We start from the raw sequence: 25,952 nt of genomic DNA on the forward strand, positions 1-25,952 counted from the left end.
CAGTGCACGATTGTTGTGCACCAGGCCTCTAGTAGAAATATAACCAGAGATAACAGAGATTTTTTAATTAGCTGATGAGGAATTCAACATAGCTATTATGTTTAATGACTTTTTAAAAAGATGGCGAAAATGAGCAAACAAATGGAGAATCTCAGTAAGTAAATGGAAACTATTTAAAAATAATCACTGGAGGCAAGTACCAGGGGATAGGGGAGGCTGGGGGGAGAACAATGGGGAGGAAAAAAAGGAGACATGTACTACTATTTGTAATACCTTAAACAATAAATTAAATAAATAAATAAATAAAAATAATCACTGGAAATTCTAGATCTGGAAAATCTAATAACTGAAAGTAAAAATTCACTGGATTAGCCTACAAATACATTTGGCAGACATTATAGAAGAAAGTGAACTTAAAGACAGGGTAATCGAAACCATCACAATTGAAACACAGGAAAAAAAAAAAGAAAGCTAAAATACATGAAAAGTCTCAGTGAAATGTAGAAAAGCAATATGCATATAATTTGAATCCAAAATGTAGAAGAAAGAGAAATTAGGACAAAAAATATTGAGAAATAATGGCTAAATTTATCTAAATTTGATGAAAAATATCAACCAACCTGTACACGAAGTTCAAGAAACCCAAGTAGGAAAAAGATAAAGAGAACCACACCTAATAAATCAGAGTCAAATAGGTAAAAACCAGAGATGAAGAGACAATCCTAAAAGCAGTCAAAGAAAAATATACATCATTTACAGGGAATAATGATAAAACTAACCACTTCTCAATATAAATAGTGCAAACCAGAATACAATGGAATAATACCTCTAAAATGTTAAAATAAATCAACTTAGATGACAACATCCAGTAAAAGTATCCTTCAAAAATAAAAGTAGCCCTAACCGGTTTGACTCAGTGGATACAGCATCGGCCTGTGGACTGAAGGGTCCCAGGTTTGATTCTGGTCAAGGGCATGTACGTTGGTTGCGGGCACATCCCCAGTACAGGGTGTGCAGGAAGCAGCTGATCGATATTTCTCTCTCATTGATGTTTCTAACTCTCTAAACCTCTCCCTTCCTCTCTGTGAAAAATCAATAAAATATATTTTTTAAATAAAAGTGAAAAAAAAATGATATAAATCACCAGCAGACCTACACTATAATAAATGTTAAAGGAAGTCCTTTAGACTAATAGAAAACTATATCATATGGAAACAAGAACCCATGTAAAGAAATAAAAAGCAAAACAAATGTAAATATGTGGGTAAAATATAAAAGACTTTTAAAATTTAATTTAACATGTAATTGACATTTGAAAATATAAAAATATATTATAGAAGTACAATGTGGCAACAATAGCACAAAAAATGGAATGAGATAAATGGACGCATACTATTATAAGTTTACTAGAGGTCCAGAAGGACGTCCAGTCTACTTAGCATATTATGCTTTTATTATAGATATGTAGAAGTGGTATAATATTAATTAATGGTAGATACCAATCAGTCAAGAATGTGTATTGTAATGCCTAGAGAAAATATAAAAAGAGTAAAACACAGAGTGACATAGATAAAAAGCCAATAGAGGAAGTAAAATGGAAAATTAAAACCTAGTCAAATAATAGAAAACAAATAGCAAAATGGTAGACTTAAAGTCAACCATGTCAATAAGATAATTCATTAACTGAAAGTGGATTAAGACTCTAATTCAAAGTTAGAAAATGCCAGACTAGTAAAAAGTAGAGATCAAACTACATGTTGCTTATAGGAGGTATGCTTTAAATATAAAGACACATGAAAATTTAAAGTAAAAGACAGAAAATATTATACATGCAAAAACTAATCACAAGTGGCTTAATAGATAACAAAGTAGTCCTCCAAACAAGAACCAGAGAGTAAAACAGGGAAAAGGGGACATTTTATAACAATAAAGGGTCAATTCAGTGAGAAGACATAACAGTCCTAAATGTGTATACATCTAAAAACAGTTTCAAGATACATGAAGCAAAAACTGACAGAATTGACAGGGAAAATATACCAATTTAAATTCATAGTGACAAGTTTTAAACACCCATCTCAATAATGGAAATACACACAAAAAATGGCAAAAATAGATATTTGAGTAACATCAGCATATAACTTAATCTAATTGATATTTATAGAACAGTGCACCCACCCAACAGCAGAGCACATATTTAACTAGTCAATGTGCCAAGAATTCATTGAAATAAACCATGTGCTGAGCCATAAGACATGGATCAATAAATTTAAGAATATTGCAATCATACTGAGTATGGCCTCTCACCACAGTGGACTTAAACTAGAAAATAATAATAATAATAATATATATATATATATTTATGTTTGAAAATTAAGCCAAACACTTCTAAATAACCCACAGGTCAAAGAAAAAAATCATGAAGGAAATTTAAAACTATTTAAAACTGAATGATAATGAAAATACTTCCATTGAAAATGTGTGGGAGATAAATAAAGCAGTGATTAGAAGGAAATTTATTGCTCCAAATGCTCCTATTAGGAGGGGGGAAAGTAAACTTTCTCCTTAAGAAGCTGAGCAGAGAAGATCAATTTTAAAGCAACATAAGAAAAATGATTTAAAAAAAGAGTAGTGCAGATGTCAATGAAGTAGAAAATAGACTAACAATAGAATAAATAAATGTAAACAAATATTAGTTCTTGGAAATATGAAAAAATGTTATAACCCCTTTAACTAGATTGATCAAAAATAAAAGAATAAAGCATAACTTAACAATATCTGGAATGAAATGATATAACATCACTAGATATACCACATTTTTTTAAAAATAGTAATGCAATATTGGCATAAAGTTAACAAATCAGATGAAATGGGCAAATTTCTTAAAAGATACAAATTGGTGTAACTGAAACAAGAAGAGGCAGATAATCTGAATAGCCCTTGATTTAAAAAAATTAAATTAATAATTAGAAATCTTCTCATAATGAACAGTCCAATCCCAGATAGCTTCTCAGGTTTTAATTTTTTCAAACATGTAAAAAAAAATCAAACATATGCAACATCTTTTGGTAAACATAAAAGGATAAAAAGTTTCCCAAACCATTTTATAGGATTAGCGTCACTCTGATATTAAAACACAAATCAATATCTAGATGGACATCAAGACAAAAACAAAGAACTTACATGAATACTAGAGGCCCGGTGCACAAACTCATGCATGGCACAGGGGAGGGGATGCAGACGGTTGATGGGCCAGCCCAGCCCCCTGGTCAAACTCAATTTGCATATTACCCTTTTATTATATAGGATATGCATAGCCCATAGACAGACAATAGTGTGCTGAAGGCCTGGGGTGGGGGAGTAGCCAAGTTGAGGGGGACAAAGGAGGGAAAGTGGAGAACACCTGTAATACTCTCAACAATAAAAATATAAATAAATATAAATATAAATATATAATAATTAAAAATAACTTCCTAGTAAAATTATAAGAAATGTAACCGAGAATTACATAAAAGTTTAATACTTCATGACAATGAAGGTTTCAAATAAGAAATGCAAGATTGATTCAAAATCAAAATGAATATGGTATAACTCTCCTAAAAAAAACTTTGCTTTAATTGTTCTCAGTAATGTTTTGTAGTGTTTACTGGGGAGGTGTTTCACATATTTCTTTAAAGTTATTTCTAGTACCTGTTGTTTTGATGCTTTTGTAATTTACACTGATTCTCTTAAATGTTCATTCTCCGATTGGTCATTGCTAATATTTGGAAATACAAGTGATTTTTGTATACTGACCTTGTAGCCTTTAATAATGGTAAATTCACTTATTAGTTCTAGTATTTTTTTTAAGATTCCATAAAATTCTATAAAGATAATCATGTCATCTGTTAATAACAACAGTTTTGCTTGTTCCTTTCCAAATTTATCCCATTTATTTTTTCCTTGCCTTTTACACTGTAAATAATGAAAATGGAAGCTTCCAAACTTAAGTTGTAGTTGGGCCTGAAATTTCACTCAGTTTTATAGAAACCAAAATGACAGGGGAAAACGGAATGGTGTGTTACATTTTTCTCACTTACTTTAAGCAGTAACATACCAATTCCTCAAGGAAAGGAAAGCTTTTCCTCCATTAAGTGTAACAGCGGTTTGACTTAATGTTTATAAATATATTTGATTGACAAATATGTTACCCAAATCTGATTTTTTTGTATTATCCTATAGCAGTGGTCAGCAAACTCATTAGTCAACAGAGTCAAATATCAACAGTACAACAATTGAAATTTCTTTTGAGAGCCAAATTTTTTAAACTTAAACTTCTTCTAACGCCACTTCTTCAAAATAGACTCGCCCAGGCCGTGGTATTTTGTGGAAGAGCCACACTCAAGGGGCCAAAGAGCCGCATGTGGCTCGCGAGCCGCAGTTTACTGACCACGGTCCTATAGCTTCCTAAGGCTCTGTTTATTTCAATCTTTTTTTTCTCTGTGTTGTTCAGATTGAATAATTCTATTGATATATCATCAAGTTCACTTGGCAAATTATTTTTAAATTAAGTTCTTAATTTCCTTTTGTTAAATCATTTTAATGATTTCTTGAGAGGGAGGGGAGAGAGAGAGAGAGAGAGAGAGAGAGAGAGAGAGAGAGAGAGAGAGAGGTGAAACATCAATCAGTTGCCTCCCATACATGCCACAACTAGGATTTGAACTCACAACCTAGGTATATGCCCTGACCAGGAATAAAAAACCTTTTGGTGTATGGAACAATGCTCCAACCAACTGAGCCACCCTGCTCTTAATTTCCTTTTGATTCTTCTTTATACCTTTTATCTCTTTGCTGAGATTTTATATTAATTTCAAAAATGTTCGACCTTATTTCTTAAAGGATCATACTGTTTTATACTGTTTTAGTTACTGACTGATAATTCCAACATCTCTGCCTTCCTAGAGTTGAAGTTCTTGCTCTTGAATGTTGAATTTTCCTGGTTCTTCAAATGCTGAGTAAGTTTGAATTGTACCCTGATACCTTAAATACTATGTAATGAGACTCTAGGTCTTGTATAAATCCTAAGAAGAACATTGATTTTGGTTTGTGTTACTAGGCAATTGCCTAGGTTAGATTCAGGCTGCAAGTTTTAATCTGCCTTCTATGGACGATGATTACAATCAGTTCAGGTTTCAGAGTGTTTGTTGTGCTAGTTGGATCTGCCCTGCATATGTGCTGCAGTAGCCAGTCTGGGGACTCAGATGATTCTCCCCATAGCTCAGTTCTCAAAACCTGCTGTATGCTGTTTGGGGTCAGATTCAAGCATGTATACTTCAGAAGTGAACCCAGATACTCATATGCAATTTAATGAGATTATTCTCTTCACCTCCCTTGCCTCCATGATTTCCCCCACACTTTCTGGCTATCTGGGGCCTCTCTTCCCAGTCCTTGAGCCAGAAAGCTGGCACCTTGGGATACCTGAGTGAAAGATATCAAGAGAAAAAAAAAAGAAAGAAAGAAAGCTGGGATGCTGGGACTTGACTTTCCCACCCCGAGTTATTAACTTCCCACAATTGTGTCTGCATTCAGGGCCAAGCAGTGGGAGAGAGGGTGGGAGGGAGGGTGGGAGGGAGGGAGGGAGGGAGAGAGGGAGAGGGAGAGGGAGAGGGAGAGGGAGAGGGAGAGAGAGAGAGAGAGAGAGAGAGAGAGAGAGAGAGAGAGAGAGAGAGAGAGAGATCAATGGAAATTCACTCCACATTCTTGAGACTACAGGTATTCTGGTTAGAATTTTAGGCACCTGTCTGGTCACCATTGCGTTCACTGGGCTGCCTGGAGATAGGACATGGAAGGAGAAGAGAAATTCCAAAGATTTCTCCCACGTTCTCTGACCTGAAGGAGCCTTTTCCAGTTCCTGGGACCAGAGAAAGAGGAGCTCTCTTCGGTTTTTGTTTCCATTCCCTGTGTATGTGTACTTCTGGATCTGGGAGCTGCCCCTGCGTGCCAACCAGGCAGTATCAGAGGAATAAAGCACAAGTCCTCACCAGCAGTTTTGTAGACTTCGGGGTCGGGTCTCCTTTCCCAGTCTGCCTGCACTGTTTATTTCCAGTCTCCAAACTGCTGCGTGTGTTCTGTCCAGGACTTCCCCCCTTTAGAGCAGAGGCAGGTGGGATATGCCTGCTACATACGTCACAGCACCCAGACTCTCCCATCGCAGGTTTCAAACGTATTTTTACTTATCAAACTGCTGAAAAGCATGTTGCCATGCAAATGTGTTAGATCCCAAATGTTAACATAAAACGTTTCCATACCCAGTGTGTTCGTGGGAGCTTCCAGGTAACTTTATTTTTATTGAGCCCCAGAATCTCTGTGCTTTTAACTGAAGAGATTATAAGGTAAGCTGTTAGAAGACACACAACTTGCAATTACTGATCTACATAAACCTCACTTTTCTCGGTACAGTACGACCTAAATATAAAAAAATAGAAATAAAGCGGATGCTGAAACTGATAAAGGATAGCAATTGTCATCAATCACTAGCAGTTTCAAATTTCTGTGTTCTGCAAGCACTTCCCTGCTTTCATTAACTGTATCCAGTATTGAACTCATCACATACTTTGCTACTAAAATACCTACCAATTTAGCCCAGCCCGTGTGGCTCAGTGGTTGAGCATCGACCCATGAACCAGGAAGGAGGTTATGGTTGCATTCCCAGTCAGGGCATATGCTTACATGCCTGGGTTTAGGGCTCGATCCCCAGTAGAGGGTGTGCCCATCAATGATTCTCTCTCATCACTGATGCTTCTATCTCTCCCTCTCCCTTCCTCTCTCTGAAATTAAGTTTAAAAAATTAAAATACCTACCAATTTATTTGTTGAATATGTTGGTTTTCTTATTAGATCTGGATGATGGGTTTCTGTTACTTTAAAAAAAGTGTTTGTAAAGCTTGGAAAGCCATGGCAGTGTCCATCTCTACCTTACAAGGGCAGAGGGTCCCTCACATGAATGTAGACAGACACACAGAGGATCACGATTTCTGTAAGCAAAATACACCTTCCCCAGTCACTAACTCGATCTCTAAGAACACACACCCGCCCCCCCCCCCAACTCTGAATTGAAACCTATAGCTCTGAGTGTTTTCTCGAGCTGAACTGAACCCACCATCCTGTAAGCCAGGTCCTTGCTCAACAAACATCCACCCCAGGGGATTCAGGGTTCATGGGAATGACGGTGTTGTAAACAAAGTGCTTTCACACCGAGGTGAGTAGGTCTATAAAAGATGAATTGTGTGCTTCCTGCAGGAGCTCCTAAGGTAGGAACTTGATAGAATCTACCAGGCAGTATGGCAGGGGGGAAAAATTTAAAGAAAAATGACAGTCAGGCCGCATTACCAAAAACGACATGAGACATGGGTGCTGTACTTGATGCTGATGAAGGTCACGGAACTGGATTTCCTTAATGCATCCAGGTCCAGGCTGCTCCCTCCTCTCCATCTGAATGCTGGGCCGTGTGCTCTGGAAACACTCTCCTGTGGATTCAGACTTGAAATATGCCCGGTGGCTCTCAGAAGGACAGGGTCAAATATCTGGGAGGTAAATGCAAGCTCTTTCTTCACGTGTCACATGGCCACGTCCCCTTGGCTGGAAAATAAACAGGTTGACTATCACTCTATTCATCCGTGTGAAGCATGGACACAGAGGGAGCATTTATCTTCCCGATCGACCTTTATCCAGGACGCAGCCCTGTTCTTGCCTTGCATCAAAGTCACCTACTTACATGCACATTTCCTCAGGAGTCCGAGCCTTTGCCTAATAGGGGAGAAGTGAGCTGACTCTGGGACAGAAAGCTATGAAGTTAACTTGCAGACTACTCAGCATTTCCTGACACAGGCTCACCTTTGCTTCACTTCTCTCCTTCGTGAGGGCACACTATCCCTAACAGCATTCTTGGAAGCTGCTCCCCGGCAGTAAGTATTGAAAATAGAACCATTCATATGCTGTCCTTCAAGTTAACATTTGGTGTTGGTCAGGTTGGCAGATAATGAAAGCTACTCTACATTTGGAATAGAATTAAATTGTCCATCACCTTCTATCCTTCCCTATTAAAAGATACTATTTATTAGGCTATTTCTCTAATAAACCTCTTCAAGAAATCTTGCAAGAATGCAACAGTTGCACCCCATAATTTATGGACCATCAACCATGAAATAACTTGGGTCAGAGAAAATCTGGGTGGGCCTGGATATAGGGCAAGGTTGGAGTAGTTTGGTAGAACTGAAGCAGGGAGTGGGGTCCTGGGAGCCTGAGAACAGATGTGGGTGGAGGAATACAAGCATCAGAGAATCAGTAACTTCAGGCAAGGCCCACTCCCCATCTCAAGAGGGTTCCTTCATGTTGCCCCCGGGCTGATCCATTTGGATCTCAACAACAAGACTCCCATGCTCTCTGTCTTTGGGTGGATATGGCTAATGGGGAGCTCCAGTGAGAAATCAGGAGGGAAGAGGGGGCATCCAGGGAATTTTTTTAAAAACATCTGAGTTTAATTTCTCTCAAAATGGCCTTTTATGCATCACTCTGTCCTTCTGAGTTTGGATTCTGGTGACTCCTCCCTTTTCTTACTCCTTTGGATCTAGGGGTGCTGATGGGTCCACACCCTCTCTGTTCTTCAGTGAATGGTGCCTCTATTGTTTTATCGGTAACTTTATTAAACTCTTCCTGGAATAACCCTAATGTGAGTGTATCCTCTATGTTCTGCGTGAGGCTTGTCTGATGCAGAAATACTCTGAGAGGGGTGAATATCGAGTTGGACCATGCAGAGTACATGGACAGTCACCAAGGCAAACACTTATGACAGAGAAAAGCACCTCAATGTTTGGCTCAGAAACAACTCTCATCCTGTCAGATGCCAACATGGCACAGGGCATCCCTTCAGCTCGCTGCATTCTGCACCAAAGGAACAATTTCCCCTCTTTCATTTCCCTTCTCCATTGAGCAACTGAGCAGGCCCCTGAGAGAATCCAGACTCTCTTGACTTGGCAGGGTCTGTGGACGTGTGTAGAATAGCATTTTTGCTTTCTTTTAGAAACATCTGTGGGAAGTCAAAGGCATCAAGATGGTATATATGGCAAGAGCTTGGCTCCTGACACAAAGTCTTCTCTTTGAGTTGAGTGGCAGCCCCTATAATCCTTGGGGTTCCTCTGGTAAATTGTTGACTATCTCCAATACCAGCTTGCTTCAAAGCACTTGGCTGGCTGTTGCAGAGTTCCTGGGCTGATGTGTCTCCCAATTCCCACTGTTCTCTCCAAGCCAAGCTTTTCTGGATTTTTTAATGTCACCAGCATCCTTCAAAGCATATGGATTGTCTATGAGGCATAGTTATACAAAATTGTATAACTGAATAGTTCCCTTCCTTAGTAAAATATTATTTGTGTTTCTAAATAAATAAATGACCATCTGCATTCCATTACCTTAGGCAAATCGGCAGAATCAGGGCCCTCCGTATCACTCATGTTACTAATTAGCACAATTTTTCTCCTTGAGATGCTGAGGATTGGTGTGGCTTCCACAGACATTGAGAGCCAAGACTCTAATCTCTAATGCATCTTCGGCCACCTCTGCTGTGGAGCGGGCTTCAGCACATTAGTGGCCTGTTTCTCAGCTGTCTGAGGACTTGATTTAATTATGCTGCAAGTCTGTCTTCTTTGGAAGTCTCCACACATGCTGTTTGCTCCATTATTATGGATTGCATTTCCTCTCTGCTGCAATGTCCCATTCTTGCCCTTCCTTGGGCTTTAGTGGCTAATAGACATTTGCATTAATTTTCATTTCTCCTGGTGCTTAATAAACATCCTCTTAGACACTCATCCTGGAAGTAGAAAATCATTTATCTCAACCAAAAAGCTAAACTTCAGACCCTTCCTAGAACCAAAACTGGTCTTGCTATTGTATGGTCCCCCCTATTTCTCACAGCCTCCAAGGAACAACACCAGGGACTTAGCTTACACCCATCTGGGGTTTTTCAGTTGCCACTCCTTAGTGCATCTCATAAAAGTCATTCATACATACACATACATGGATGCACATACATGCACATACTCAATAAAGTCCATTGCTGCATTTAGTGACCCACGAATGGTTAATTAAACTATGATACCCATTCAACAGAAGAGTATGCAGTCACTAATACGATGTGTATACAGACTACATAAAACACTGTGAGAAAATATTTATGTTTTGCTGTTAGGAAACAAAATGGTACAGGTAGCATTATCACCATTATGTTTTAAAATATACATAGTCACATCCCCATGCTGACGAATAAGACAGATAGGAGATACCAACATTTTTACAATGGTTAGGGTTAGGCTTGAATGTCTGAGAAAGAATTCTTTTTCTTTCATTTCAAAGAGAGAATATTTATTTCTTAAGAGAGAAAAATGATAACTTCAAAAATAAAAGAGAAAAAGCAAATATATTTTCTCATCATTAGAGACCCCAAATAATGACACTCAGCTAAGGTTGAGGATGAAACACTGGAAGAGATGTGAAGTGGGGCCACTGGAGAGAGAGCCAGAAAGATTTGGAGCAGCTCTGAGTCAGCAGGTTCCCAAGAGCGTCCTTTTACCATGGGGAGGGTCTATTTGCAGACACACCATGACTGTTAAAACTATCAGTGAAGGGAGCAGGGATGATGCTGACCTCGCCATTATGTAGAAGACAATGGGGGTGAACTATGAAGAAAATAGTCCCTCTTACAGCCACCAGGCCAGGAGAGATGAAAATAATAGAACAGGAAACTAACATACAATAGATAACCACTCTGTGCCCAACTCTGATTATAAGATGAAGAATACGAATTTAAGTACAAAAATGAGTATTTACATAAAATAAGAGAAATAACTACAGATTAAAATATAAGAAGTTGACAAATACAGAGCACCGTAAACTCCATAAAAATAACAATGTTTTCCTTACTTAACTGCTCTAGATACCTCTATGATATATTTTCCTACATTTTTTACTATATACTGTCATTAACATTTCATGTGACAATTATTTTATAACTAGAGGCCCGGTGCAAGAAATTCATGCATTGAGCGGTGTGGGGGGCGGGGGGTCCCTCAGCCCAGCCTGTACCTTCTCCAATCTGGGACCCCTCAAGGGATATCCGACTGCCCTGCCCATTTAACCACTGGGATGGGGCCTAAACGGGCAGTCGGACATCCCTCTCACAATCCAGGACTGCTGGCTCCTAAACGCTTACCTGCCTGCCTGACTGCCTGATTGCCCCTAACCGCTTCTGCCTGCCAGCCTGATCATCCCCTAACCACTCCCCTGCCAGCCTGATCAATGCCTAACTGCTCCCCTGCTGGCCCGATTGCCCCTAACTGCCCTTCCCTGCTGGCCTGGTTACCCCCAACTGCCCTCCCCTGCTGGCGCAGTCACCCCTAACTTCCCTTGGCAGCCTGGTCGCCCAGAACTGCCCTCCCCTGCAGGTCTGGTCGCCCCCAACTGCCCTCCTCTGCCAGCCCGGTCATCCCTAACTGCCCTCCCCTGCAGGCCTGATTGCTCCCAACTGCCCTCCCCTGCTGGCCATCTTGTGGTGGCCATCTTGTGTCCACATGGGGGCAGCCATCTTGTGTGTTGGAGTGACCATCAATTTGCATACTACTCTTTTATTAGATAGGATATTTGCTACCTAAAATGTAGAAAGATAATTTTTTCCTCTGGTGTGGTTAACTGAAAAATTTTTAATTTTATATTGAGATAATTTTAGATTTACAGAAGTTTCAAAAATAGTACAAAAAGTTCACCCAGCTTACCCTAAGTTAACATTTTTTGTAGCTATAGTATAATCACCAAATGTAAGAAATTAACTTTGGCACAATGCTATGAACAAAACTATGTACTTTATTTGGATTTCACTCGTTTTTTCACTTACATCCTTTCTCTGTTTCAGGATTCAACCCACATTGCATTTAGTTGTTGTATTCCATTAGTTTCCTCTAGTCTGTGACAGTTCCTCTACCCTTTCTTGTCTTTTATGGTCTTGACCTTTTTAAGAGCACTGCCAGACACATCACAGAAGGGCCCTCAATTTGAATTTTCTGGTGTTTTCTCATGATTAAATTGAACTTACACATCCCTGGAAAGAATTCCCAAGGAAAAGTGCCCTGGTGCATCATATCAGGGAGACAAGATGTTGCTGTCTTATTACTGGTGGTGTTAACCTTGACATCTAGTAAAGATGGCATCTGCCAAATTTCTCCACTGGACAGTTACTATTTTTCCATTTGTATTTTTAAATACTTTGGAGGAGACATTTTGAGACAATGCAAAAATCCTGGTTTTCCTTAAACTTTCATTTTCTAACTTTATTACCCATTAATGGAGCTTGCTTACAGTGATTGCTAATGTGGTAATGCTGTGGTTTTAATGGTGATTTTCCATTTCTCTCTTTTCTTCATTTATTAAGTGGAATTCTTCCATATGGAAGAGTTGGGTCTTCTCCTACATTTATTTATTTATCAATTACTTTTCATATGTGTATGGATTATTGGCTATTTATTTTATTCTTTGGGTTATAATTTGATATTACCCTAATTTACTTTGTTGCTCAAATTCTTCTAGTTTTGACTTTAGGAGTTCTTTAAGATTGGTCCCTGTGTCCTTCAACATGCTCCCATCTTTCTCTTTTTTAAGCACTTCCTTACTTTATGGCAGCACAAGATGCTCCAGGCTCATCTTTTATGTTCTCTACCTCAGCCCTTGAATTAGCGACTTCTCCAGGGAACTCCAATTCCTTATAATGGAGAGTGGTATTTAGAAACCAAGATGTGGATTTTAGGTGTGCTTGTTACTATGGGGGTGTCATTGCTTCCAGGTCTTCTCAGTGGACACAGGTAGAAACATGATTGTACACTAACCCATGGCATGCATATCTATATTTGTTTCTGTATCTACCTATGTATGTATATGTAGATATAGATATATGTGTGCATTATATTTAAAAAATAGGAGTTCCTATGATTCTCTGAGTCCAATCTAGCGCCACAACATTCATACCATTCTCTTTTCTTATTTGTTACTTCTTTTTCTCACAGTGAGAAACCTGCCTTTCATTATCTACAATACTTATTTGTTCAACCTTAGTATACACAGATAGCAGTTTCAGAATTGCTAACCCATATCCCTGTAGGAAAAGTATGTGCGTGCAGTTCTTTTTGTCTCTAGCCTTCCAATGTATAGTCAAAACACAGATTTGCAGAAGTATTTGAGTCAGCTCCTTTCTTCTCCATGCTTTCAATTGTAGTTATGTCAATGGTTCTCAAAGGGAGCTATTTTTCCCCAAGGGCACATTTGGCAATGTCTGTAAACATTTCAGGTTGTCACAACTGGGGAAATAGTACTGATATGTAATGATAGAGGCCAAGGATGCTGCTAAACATTCTACAATGCCCAGGATACTACAGATAAGAATTATCTGACCCTAAATGTCATTAAGTTGTAAAGTGTATACCTTATAGATGTTCTCCTTTTAATAGATTCTGAATTTTTGTCACAATTTTGACATCAGAAAGTGAACTATTCTTATTGAGTAATCATTTATCTTATTACTTTCATTTCACAGCCTATTAATCTTCATCTGAATTTTCTCATTGTTTAATAAATAAAGATGGCAAAAGTGAGTACTCTTCATATAGATTCAACCCAGAAATTCTTACTTGTTTTATTGATATGTTCCAAATGATCTTTGCAAACTGCAGTCAAATTGGCATATTCCCAACCAACTTTCCTTTAGCAGAATCCCATATTTATGGCCACTCCATGCCACCTGGACACACAGGAAGGAGAAGCTAGACTGGAAAGACACTGTGGTGCTCGCTGACATGAAAACATCTTACTGTTGTGAATTTTACAAACACATGTGAGCGCATTGCTAGGGCTCCCCTGGGGCTTTGGAAGGGATCTTAGATGAAGGACCCTAAACAAACTCTGGTAGCTTCAAAGAATTCTTTTCTACCCAGAAAACAGAGATAGTTGCACAAAATTCAGGCTCTGAAGGAGCTTGTGGCTTAGGAAAGAAGGCAAATCTGTGTTCAGAGCTCTCTTAGGAGACAGCAATGATCAGACATTTAGACTAGGCCCTTGTACCTCCCCTCTAACACACACCAGGAAACTGAACACCCAGAAGTCTCTGATTCTGAGTGGCCACCGCTTCTCATGGTCAGTCAGAGGACAGCCTCCTCACACGGGCCCCCAGGGGGCTCTGGAGGCCAAGGCAAGGCTGACCTCTGAGTTTTTCTCTGCCCTTTTGTTTTTTCACAGGAATGGGGAGTAAAGGAAGAGCTTGAAAGAGGATAGAGTACGTCAAAAATATCATCATCCTAAATACTGTGATTTGAAGTCATTTTTCACTGCCAAGAAAGAAAAAAAAAATAGTAGTCAAGCCTCTGAAGGCGATATTTACTCTTCCAGGGAGAGGACATAAGGCACAGCTTCTGACAAGATGTCAAAAGTGTGCTCGGCAATTTAACTAGTAATAATAGTGAAAACAACAAATACAGCTTTGAATTAATCCAGCATCTTTCATCTCCGTGTATCAAAGAGTGTAGCCAATGTTCCTGATAACAGATGTCTGTGAAACAGAAATGGAAGGCATTGTCATTCCTCGGTGACAGATGAAAGAACAGAGAAGCTAAGAAACTGCCCGCCAAGTGCATCAGCTGAGGACACAAGAGCAGATCGGCCTCCCTCCAGGGCATCATCGCCTCCCTGGGGCTGTGAGAGCCCTTTTCTAAGGGGTTTGGGTTTAAGGGGTGCCTGAACATGAGCAACACAGGGTATCCAGAAGGCACTGAGCCTCGGAATCTGGCAACAACATCTATCACCAAGATAGCTCTGCATCTGTGCAGGTGAGTCAGTGAGACAGCTTTTAAAGTGCGTCGTTCACAAGCCTTGCTGGATGTGCTCTGGGAAAGTACTGGCCCCACAGAGCCTACCTTTGGGAGTTCATAATGTATGGGGTAAAGGAAGGAAAGACACATGCCCCTCAAATACTGCACTCCAACCACCGGGAGCTGCCTGAATTCCCCCCACGTGCAAAGGCACTGTCTGCACCTTAGTCCATGCCGCTCCTTTCCTTTGCTTTTCCCCCTTCACTAAAGCATCACCTAATCTATCAAGACTGCCACACACACACACACACACACACACACACACACACACACACACCACACGGCTTTCCTTCCTGTTTTTTAATCTTCCAGACTATATAGCTTTCTGTCACAAGTCCTGTAACTTTGGTGAATATACTGGTTTACATTTCTGCCTTCCCTACCAAACTCACACCTCTTTGTCAAGGGGGATGTATTATAATTATCTTTGTATGCCCAAAGCCCAGCACAGTGTCAGGTTCATACCAGATAGTCAAGGTTGTCTCTAGAAAGAAGGAGGGGGGAAGGAAGAAGGAAGGAAGGAAGGAAGGAAGGAAGGAAGGAAGGGAGGGAGGGAGGGAGGGAGGGAGGGAGGGAGGGAGGGAGGGAGGGAGGGAGGGACTGTGTTAGGCATATTCCTGTTCAGCATTTAGCATGTGCTTCTCATCTGAGGGCTCATGTCTTTTTCAATTGCATAATTAAAATTTTGTACAGAACTTTCCATTTCAGTTCCTTATTTGTCAACTGATGCTGCAAAAACCTTCAAAAATTAATACCTCACTCACAGTATAAATTTGCCCCATTTTGTAGAATCCTGACCAAGTGGAGTATATTTAAAATTGTCGCACATTTGTTGAAAAGGGTATTATTTTCTTCAGCATTTTTGCTTTTTAAATTACTGGAAACATTCTTGCATCTTTAGTAGTCTTCCTTTTTAAAAAAATAAACATTCAACTGTAAAAACAAAAACAAAATGTTAAATGATGTATTTTAAAGAGCTCCTTTGATAAATATAGCCCATTCTAATTACCACTGAATAGACTTTAATTCTATTTCACAAAAATGTCTAGTTGCAACTTCTTTTTTTAATTTCAGAATTGAATTTTTTCTTTTCAGCTTTTATCATTTGGAAAACCACATCTCCCACTCCTTCAGTTCTCTATTTCCGAAAGCACATGGGTTGGACATTCTCAGTCTGTTCTCCACGTCTCTTAACTTGTCTTTCATATTTTCCATCTCTTTATCTCTGTGCAACATTTGGGGTAAACTCCGCCCACAGTGTTATGTTCTGGGCTTATCCAGTCCACAGTTGATCTTGTCTCTTGAACATATTTTTATTCCAGTTACTTGATTTTTCATTTCCAGTGCCTAATTAGCTCATTTTCATATACACCTGTTCTTGATTTCTACCTGCCTGGTTTTATTTCAAAATGTCTTGCTCTTGTTAGGTGTCATTCCTTCCTTTATATATTTGGGAAGCTTAAACAGACTCATTTTAAAGTCATTTTCAGATTGCTCTATTATTGACTTTCAATGGGAATGAATTCTACTGATTTTCAGCTTGTTGACTGTCTTTTCTGGCATTAGTTCTCTTCATGTGCTTTGGAACTTCAGTTATTAGCAAATTCATCCAGAGAGGATATGTTCTCTTTCCCCCTCACCCCTCTCTCTTTCCTCCCACCACTCCCTGTCTGGGAGTTAATCAGTTTCCTCCCTTAGAACTCCTAGCCCAGAGTCAGGTCTGATAATGGTGACTCCAGTTCCTCGTCCTTAGGTGATCGTGGAGGTATCTCAGATCTAGTTGCCGAGCCAGCAGGTCCTCGTGGTGGGGCGTCCTCTGCCCCTTCCCTCCACCATTTAGCACCACACTATGCTGCAGCTCCTAGCAGTGACTGACGCTTCCTCCCGCCGCCCTTAAAGAGCTGGAGGTGGGCCTCAGTGTCACCAGTGAGCTTGGGTCCAGTCCGCAATCGTGAGCCCAGAGCTCTAGTCCCTGTCGTCTCCTGGCAGCCACATCTCAAGCTCCTCTGCTTGTTCCCAAGTCCAAGAGCCCAGCAAGTCTATGGCCTCAAGATCCATGTTCTGTCTTGTTGTTTTTGCCCACAAATGTCTTTATCTTGTTGAATGTGGCTATGTTTAAGTTCTTTCTGAAATAGTTATTGTATCATTGCAATGTATTTGAAATCAAGGGATCTTTCAAAGTGTGAATTCCCAACACTGTCTTGACCCGTCTAGGCATTTTCACAGCATTAGTCAGCCTGTGAACAATGATCCCCCGCTGTCTAGAATGTGCCCTGTAACCTGCAGGCTCAGTTCCCCAGGCCTGAGTCCTGGGCCAGTGAGAACCAGACCTGGGAACATGGCCCACGAGCTAGCAGGGTCTGCAAATAGTCTCTGATTCTCGTGCCTGTGCCCTCAAGGAGCAGCCTGCCCCTGAGTTCCCACTAGGAAAGTAGGCTGCAATTCCCCGTAAAGTAAGCACCCACCATCTCAGCCCACACTGCCCACCCAAGTCTGCTTCAGAGAATCACCCTCCTGACCCTCCTAACCTAGCCTGGTCTGGATTTATGTTTCAGACCCTCACTGGAAAACCATGAGCCTCCCACAAATACTATCACTTTAGTCTCCAAGTATTCAGATCAGACCCCGCCTGCACTGAGCTTAATCTAATGCTCTCAGTCTTGGTCCAGACTTCAGGCCTCTCTGAAGCCCACACCACCCTCCTCCTGGCCTGGTCCCCGTTCCTGCCTTCTGCCTGACAGGAGCTGTCACCCCCACTAAGGGTTCTGCTCCTAATTACAGTGTGTGTGTGTGTGTGTGTGTGTGTGTGTGTGTGTGTGTGTGTGTAGGAGGTTCCCATACATCCAAGCAATGCTCTGACACCAGCTGGGTCTCTACAATTCGACTCGATTCTGACACGACCTGGAGACAGCATCGGATCCCCAGGTTCAAGGCTCAGTCCCACAAGACTGCCCTCTTCCGCTTCAGACACCAACTGCAAGTCCAGGTTGCTTCTGACCGACCTGCTATAAATCATAGGTTTCCATGACCCCTCCTTGGGTTTGATTAACTTGCTCGAGCGGCTCTCAGAATTCAGGGATACATTTCACTTACCAGGTGATGGGTTTCTTATTAAAGGATACAACTCGGGAACAGACAGATGGAAGAGATGCACAGAGCAGGGGTGGGGAAGGGGTGAGGAGTTTTGTGCCCCATCCAGGCAGGCCACTCTCCCCAGATCTCCATGTGGCCACTAGCCTGGAAGCTCTTTAAACCCCACCTTTTGAGTTTTGATAGAAGCTCCATTCAATACTGGCCTTTGGAGAGTAAACTCCATCCGAGTCCCTCTCCCTACCCAGGGCACAGAGGTTGGGGGTGAGACTGCACGTTTCAGCCCTCTCATCGCTTGGTTGGTTTCCCTGGCAATCAGCCCCCATTCTTAGGTAGTTTCTAAAAGTCGCCTCATTGACATAAAAAAAAAACTTTTATGGCTCTCATCACTTAGGAAATACCAAAAGTTTTAGGAGATCTGTGCCTGGAAAGGGGACAAAAACCAAATATATATTTCTTATTATAAATCACAATATCACACCTACCAGCTGGGACTGGACAAAAGATATAACATGTTCTCATGGATTTCTCTCCACAGTTTGTAAGTAGATGTTGTTACTATTTTTATCTCTCATAGTATAATAGTGACATCTATTGCCTGTTCCCAATGTGCCAGGATCAGTGCTGAGCACCTCATCCACAATAACGCACCTAATCCTTGCAACACCCCTATGAATTGGCTACTATTACACCTCCTCGTTTTATAGATGCAGAGGTTGAGGCTCAGGTTAAGTGACATCTCTAAAACCCTAGTTATACTTAGTACTGGAACTAGGACTTGAACCCGGGTTCATCTCAACCCAAAGCCCATGCCCTTGGCCAAATGCTGCATTGCCAGATCCATTTTAGCTGCAATCTGGCCGGATCTCTTCGTGACATTTGACACTACCACCAGTACCTTCTTCCCGGGGAAGTTCTCCTCTTTGGGCTTCCGGGAACCTGAACTGGAGTGAATTTCTTCTCACCTCTGTCTCTCTCACAGGTTTTCCGTGTTCTTCCCATCAATCCTGATGTTCCCCAAACTCCCACCTTCTTAGATGTACCACAGACTACTCAATTGCAACACAGTCAATCCTGAACTCGTTACTGATATCACCTATCTCATCCACCCAGGTTCCCAAACTAGAAGCCAGAATCGGCCCTGTAATGCCCTATACCCATGGTCAGCAAACTGCGGCTCGCGAGCCACATGCGGCTCTTTGGCCCCTTGAATGTGGCTCTTCCACAAAATACCATGGCCTGGGCGAGTCTATTTTGAAGAAGTGGTGTTAGAAGAAGTTTAAGTTTAAAAATTTTGGCTCTCAAAAGAAATTTCAATCGTTGTACTGATGATATTTGGCTCTGTTGACTAATGAGTTTGCCGACCACTGCCCTATACCATCACTTAACCCCATCGCCCATAGATAGACACAGGCAGATTTTTTTCTCCCGAGCACTCGAACTAAAGCACTCACCTTTACATTTCCATCTCCTACAGAATATAGCCCCAAAGCCTCTGCCAGATGCCCACGGCCCTCTTTCCATCCTCATTATTCACCTGCGCCCTCTGCCCAGGCCCAGAGAGCTAGAGCCCTACTGTGGCGATCACCTGCCCCGTCCATGTGCCAGCTCTCTGTGGCACCAGGCCGTGGCCCTGGATGCCCCCTCCACCTAGAACACTGTTATCCCTTGCCCACCCACTTTCAGTCCAAACATCTCCTGCTTTGTGAAGCCATCTAAGCCTTCCTCTTGGGCTCTGAGCAAGGATAAGGTGCTGACCTCTTTGCCCTCAGTGGACCCTGGAGCCCAACACCATGTTCTAGTTTGACTTTTTTCTGCCCATCCTGCCCATCAGTACACCCAGGCATGACTTCCCCTCTCCCTTTCTGCCTCCAGCCCCAGCCCCACTCCCAGCTTTCATCAAACATGTAGGTAATTAACTGGCAACTGGCAACAGACACTAAAAAGCAATTTCTCACCCCAACAGGAGTGTGTAATGTTAAATTCTATTTTGCCAAGGAAAGTGATCAGAAGCCTGTGCACACATAAGAGATATTTTGACAGAATCACCAACGTCTGAAGTCAGCAAGGAGGCTTAAATGAAAGAATTAAGAGAAACAGATCTGAACTGCAGCTCTGTGTGGAAAACTACAATGCTAAAATTTGCATTTAATAGGGACCACATGGCATAAACATTCTATTCTGTAAACTATTATAGTGCCACAGAATGAAGTTAGTGGGGAGTCTCCTGGTATCTCAGGCTGTGTCTTCACACACACACACACACACACACACACACACACACACACACGCACCACATTGTACCATTTCAAAACGTTTGACTGATCAGCCCCTAACAAGTTGTTGAACAGTACCTCCTGTTAATCACCAGTGTATTCTTTATCAGTTCAATCCAAATCCTGAAATACTTCAGGTAGAAAAGATAATCAAAAAAGAAGTATAAATGGCTAATAAACATATGAACAAATTCAACCTCAGCTGTAATGAAAGAGATGCAAATCAAGATATAATACTACTTTTCATCTGTCAAATCGGCACAATTAAAATTAATGGTAAAACTGCTGAAGAGGGTGCTGGCTGCCTCCCAGCTGTGCCAGGCATGGGTGGTGAAGTGAGCACCAACACCCCAAGGCAGAAGAAACCTCTGTAGACCTTTCATGGTCTTTAAGAATCAACTCATCTGTGTCCTTAAATAGTTCACTGTTCGCAGAGCCTGGTGGGCCATGAGCAGGGTATGCTTGTGCTTAGGGTAGGTGGGGAGAGAAGCACAGGAAAGTCTGACCACTCACATGCACACACATCCACATAGTCTGAACATGAATGGGGCCATGCTTAATTCAGCCCTGATATATCAAGGAGGGCACAGGTCAAATTCTGCCTTTATAGGCTTACAGTTCAGAAGTAGAATTAAGCCTGATCAGCGTAGCTCAGTGGTTGAACCAGGAGGTCAAGGTTAGATTGTTATCAATGATTCTCTATCATTGATGTTTCTATCTCTCTCTTCCTCTCTCTTCTCTCTGAAATCAATAAAAATATATTTTTTAAAAAGAAGTAGAATTAAGACTCATACCCAAATCTGTAGAAAACAGGCACAAAGAATTAGATGCTGTCAGAGAAGAAATAGTGCTGGGTGCATTATGAAAAGAGATTACTTCCAACTAGGCCATGAGGGTGGGTAGAATTTTGTCAAAGGTGTAGGGAGAAAGGTATTCTAGGGGCAAAGGCAAGATTAAGGTCACAGACTGTAGGGAGTGGTTATAGGGTTAAGCCTCTGACTGACCTGTGGCAGGGTCACAAACAAGTTCGTTTGGAAGGCAGACCCCTCCCAGCATAATTAAGCCTGATCCTGTAACTGACCCCTAGATCCTTCCTGGGTAGCTAGTGGGCTGTGGGAGGGGCAGCAAGTGCTGCCAAAACAAGTGAAACTTACAAGAACATTGTTAATTGCCTTGTTTGTCCCTGATTATAAATAAAGCCTCAGCTTTGCAGTGTGGATCTGTTCTGTGGCCTCAGCCAGGCACAGAAATATCCACCCAGCCCCAGCTTTCAAATCTATCTCTGTGTCTCCTCTCTTTATTTCTAATATTTCTCAATCCCTGCCCGCCTCCACTTAGAACCGGTTCATTCATCTCTCTTTCTGCGCAGGACGCAGAAAAGGGAGATCCCCGCCATGTCTGGCCCCCGCAACAGACAACAACATTTAAATATGCGTTCATTTAATCACTGAGGTCCTTTCTAGTCTTTACATTTATTTTGCTAATCTAATGCTTTCCCACCTGTTCGTTGGGTGAGTTCCAATGCCCCCAAGAAATGTATGGATGCTGGAGTTATGTTCCAGGAATGTCCTTACACCCTGCCTAGATAAACTCACTTATTCCCAAAACACCTTCAGATGAGTATCCTTAGGCCTGGTTTACAGATGAGAAGTCTGAGGCTCAAGAAGAAGACTTGATTTGCTCAAGATCACAAAGCAAGTCAGTGCTAGAAAGTCAGCTATGAATGGATGTCTGCCTGACTTCGAAGGCTACGCCGTACCACCTCACTTCAAGACCACTTCCTTCTTTAAAAGTAAAGCCCCAAATTGATCTACAGTTTTGATGCAACCCCTGTCAAATCCCAGTAGGGATTTTTGGTGAAATTGATCCTAAAATTCATATAATAAGTCAAGGGACCCAGAAGAGCCAAAATAAAACTTAAGAAGAACAAAGTTGAAGGATTCATGCTTCACAACTTCAAAACTTAACTACAAAGCTACAGTAATCAAAACTGTTTGGCATAATGTGCTGGCAAAGGAAAGACATATAGATCAATGGAATGAATTTAGAGTCCAGAAATAAATCCATACCTTTAAGGAAAATTAATTTTTGACAAGAGTGCCAAGACAATTTAATGGAAGAAAGAATAGTCTTTTCAATAAATGGCTCTGGGACAATTAGATATCCACATGCAAAAAAAAAAAAAGTTAGAAACTTGCCTTATACCATATGTAAAAGTTAATTCAAAATAGGTCAAAGATTTAAATGTAAAAGCTGAAATTATAAAACTCTTAGAAGAAAACAAGGGTAAATTTTTGTGATTCTAGATTAGGCCAAAGTTTCTTAGTTCTTAAAGAACAAGCAACCAAAGAAAAAGAGATAACTTGGACTTCATAAAAACAAAAAACTTTTATGCTTCAAATGACATTGTCAAGGAAGAGAAAAGACAACCCACAGAATGTGACAAAATATTTTCAAATCGTATACTTTATAGGGGTGGAGCATCCAGAGTACATAAAGAACTCTTAACTCAACAACAGAAAATAACCCAATTTTAAAATAAGCAAAGGATTTGAATAGACATTTCTCATAAGAAGACATACAAATAGCCAATAAGCACATGAAAAAATATCATTAGTCACTAGGGAAATGCAAATTGAAACCATAATGAGCTACTACTTCATACCCATTAGGATGGCTAGAATAAAATTTTAAAAAGATACATAATAACAAGCATTGAAGAAGATGGGAAGAAACTGGAGCCCTCCTACATTGCTGGTGGGAATGTAAAGTGGTGGAGCTGCTTTGAAAAACAGTCAGGCAGTTCTTCAGAAATTAAATATATGAGTTACCATATGACCCAGCAACTCCACTCTTGGGTATATACCCAAGACAATTATAAACATATGTTCACACAAAACTCATATATGAATGTTCATAGAAGCATTATTCATAACAACCAGAATGTAGAAATAACCGAAATGTTCATCCCAAATGTGTTGGATAAACAAAGGTAGTATATACATACGATGGAATACTATTCAGACATAAAAAGGAATGAAGCACTAACACATGCTACAACATGGATGAACCTTAAAAACACAATTTCAAGAAAGAAAAGCTGGCCATAAAAGACCACATGCTGCATGATTCCATTTTTATGAAATGTCCAGAAAAGACAAATTTTGAGAGATAGGAAGTAGGAGTTGGGGGGGGGGGGGGATAGGGGAAATGGAGAATGACTGCTAATTAGGTACAGGGCTTCTCTTTGGGATAATGAAAATGTTCTAAAATTCATGGTGATGGTTGCAATACAGTAAACATCGAATTTTGCACTTTAAATGGGTGAATTGTGTGGTATGTGAGTTTTATCTCAATAAAGCTGTTTAAGAATAAATAGGCCAAGAAATTAAAAAGCAAAGTGGCACATACTCGCCAACAGTTGGAATACACACAAAAAATATAACAAAGGACAAAGAAGTCACTCGTGACTACCAGAGGTAAGCACTGCTAACATTTTGGGTTCTTTTATTCCCAAATTTATTTTCAATGGTTATTTTAATGGTTAAAATGATATGTAGACACAATTTTATCTGAATTCATTTCTTGCCTCAGAATAACCTCTGGTACTATAGTCCCTGGACACCAGCCCACCCTTCCTCCCCGCCTCCTACCACCTCCCCTCACACCTCTGCCCAGCCAGCTCCAGAGGATCCCTGTCCTCAGCTGGATGGTGTCCTGATGGAATGCCCCTCCTCTGACTGCCTGGCTGGAAAGCCCCTACTTTGCCTCCTCATCTGCCCAGATGTCTCCTCCTCAGTGAAGCTTCCTCAGAGCCTCAGCAGTTGCTTCTATTGCTGCTCCTCTGGCCTGTGACTGGCTCCCGCTCCAAACCTGAGTTCCTTGGCCCCCTTTAGGGGGAAGGGGTTGGAGGGAAGGAGAATGTTTGGGGTAGGGTATGAAGTGGGGAGACTGAACCTCCTCTCCTCAAGTGCCCATCCCTCCTCCTGGCAGATGTCCCTTCAGGTACACCTGGAGGCCTGACAGCCTTAGCCTAAGGCTTCCCTTTCCACTCACGAGCTCTTCCTGGACTTCCTGCTCTCACCTTTACCTCATCAGCACACCTTGGTGCTGACAGTCCCTCCTCCCAGCCTGGCCTGCCCCTTGCCTTTACCCCCTCTCTAGGGCAGATGTCCACCACTAACTTCCTGGTGAAAACTGGTTTGGGGGTCTAGGAAGTTACTAGGGTTCCAGGCTTGGTAATCTGAGGTTCCAGGAAAAGGGTGAGGGAAGTCAGCCTGAGGGTCCTTGTGTATCCGCTTGACCACAAAAATCTGGGGATGGGGTATTACAACTAACACAAAAAGATCAATCTCCATTTCTCTCTTTCTCGCAACAGAGATGGACTTATTCTCAGATTGCAGAATTCAGGAAATGGAACCCATATCCTTGTTATCAATGTAAAAACTGAGCTGAGCTATTTGTGATCTAAATCAAAATAGAACTGTGTCTGGCAAGCTCATTTTTCTCAGGCCCAGGCAGCTCCCCAAGATACATTGTCTACTGATGGGGGTGGGGGGTGGGGCAGTGTGGAGAGACAATGGCAACTGCCAGGAGCCATTGATCACTTGTTTTATGTGCAGAATGAATCCTTAATCACTGTCGCAGCTGAAAGAAAGGGGAAATTGAGATGGATTCTCAAGTGCCAAAGGCAGAGAGCTTGGTAATTGTAGCTCTTTCATTAAAACTTTGGAGCATAGTAAGTTAGCCAGTGGTTGTTCTTCTCCACCTTGGCTTCCACATCTTGGCTCATTGCTAAGGAGCAGTGAAGGGTCCTGAGAGCCCTGAGTAATCTCCCCTCAGTGTAAACTGAGGGGGAGGGAGGTAAAAATCTCATCAGCCTGGCATCTGAGGACCTGCCAACTTATCCCTCCACCCCAAATCACTCACTGCTCTCTGAGCCTCATGTTCCTTACATGTAAACTAGAAGCCCAGCATGCGAAATCATGTGAACCCATCCACCCGTGCATGCCCCGCCCACCCGTGCCAGTTTTTGGTCATTAGGGCCACAGGCTTTTTATAGATATAGATGGGAGCAAAACCCTGCATTGCCTCATGCACCTATGCTAGTCTACTCTTCTGCCCCACTTCTTGCACTAGTTCTTTCCACTGTGGTGACATTTATTTATGTGTTCATGCATTTTGCAAATAATCAACTGCTTATAATGTTCTCAGTGGTTACCAAGAAGAGTTATGGTTTCTAACTTTGGGCCTAGGTATCTCACCTGATGCTGCTTTTCTTTCATTGAAATGCCTTTCCTTGCCCTTTAGTTAATTACTGTGAGGAAATGAACAAAGAAGACACCTGAAAATCGCCCTCAGAGGTCAGAGGGTTGAGTTCAGGAACCCTCCTCAGAATTGACACTCCAAAGCCAGAGTCTAACAGGCCTTCCAGGTTCCCACACAGGGAGCCCTGCAGAATCCTTACCTGGATACTGTGATCATCTGTTTGCCCATCCCTCCTCAGAATATAGGTTCATTAGGGCAGGGAGCAAGGGATTCTGACCTCTGCTTCCACCTCTAGAATCAGGGACCCAGTCCCATACCAAATTCAGGTATTCCATCTGAGCAAATCTCCCAGTAGATTTGAACCAACTGAGTTGACCTCAAAGCTCAAA

The sequence above is a fragment of the Cnephaeus nilssonii genome (assembly GCF_951640355.1).
Source record: "Cnephaeus nilssonii genome assembly, chromosome: 4".
Taxonomy (NCBI): Eukaryota; Metazoa; Chordata; class Mammalia; order Chiroptera; family Vespertilionidae; genus Cnephaeus; species Cnephaeus nilssonii.